This window comes from Penaeus monodon, chromosome 25 (assembly GCF_015228065.2).
Source record: "Penaeus monodon isolate SGIC_2016 chromosome 25, NSTDA_Pmon_1, whole genome shotgun sequence".
Taxonomy (NCBI): domain Eukaryota; kingdom Metazoa; phylum Arthropoda; class Malacostraca; order Decapoda; family Penaeidae; genus Penaeus; species Penaeus monodon.
This window is the reverse complement of record NC_051410.1, coordinates 17,059,083-17,059,286: the sequence shown is the minus strand read 5'-3', so window position 1 is coordinate 17,059,286 and position 204 is coordinate 17,059,083. Positions and strand designations below refer to the sequence as shown.

Here is a 204-nt window from a genome sequence, read left to right as displayed (position 1 = left end):
GGAGGTAATGACCAGTTTGCCATGACTACAAAATATGGACCTGCAGTTTGTGACTCTGAAGGGATGACATTCCCATGGCTGTGACAAGTGGACGTCTCTAACTCATCCCACCTTATGTACTCATTCATTGTCACACAGAGTAGAACCAAGAAGATGGAATCACCTAGCAAGTTTTAAATTTGGAAGGGGCAACTCAAGGACATC

At 44.1% G+C, this 204-nt stretch overlaps 1 protein-coding gene across 1 annotated transcript in view; it reads left to right on the top strand.

Annotated features, from left to right (window-relative positions):
• The window catches only part of LOC119589087 (nuclear hormone receptor FTZ-F1 beta-like), a gene marked incomplete in the record, with an annotated part of 70,745 nt that overhangs the window by 68,068 nt on the left and 2,473 nt on the right, over window positions 1-204 (top strand). The window contains 1 exon segment of the mRNA XM_037937663.1: window positions 1-204.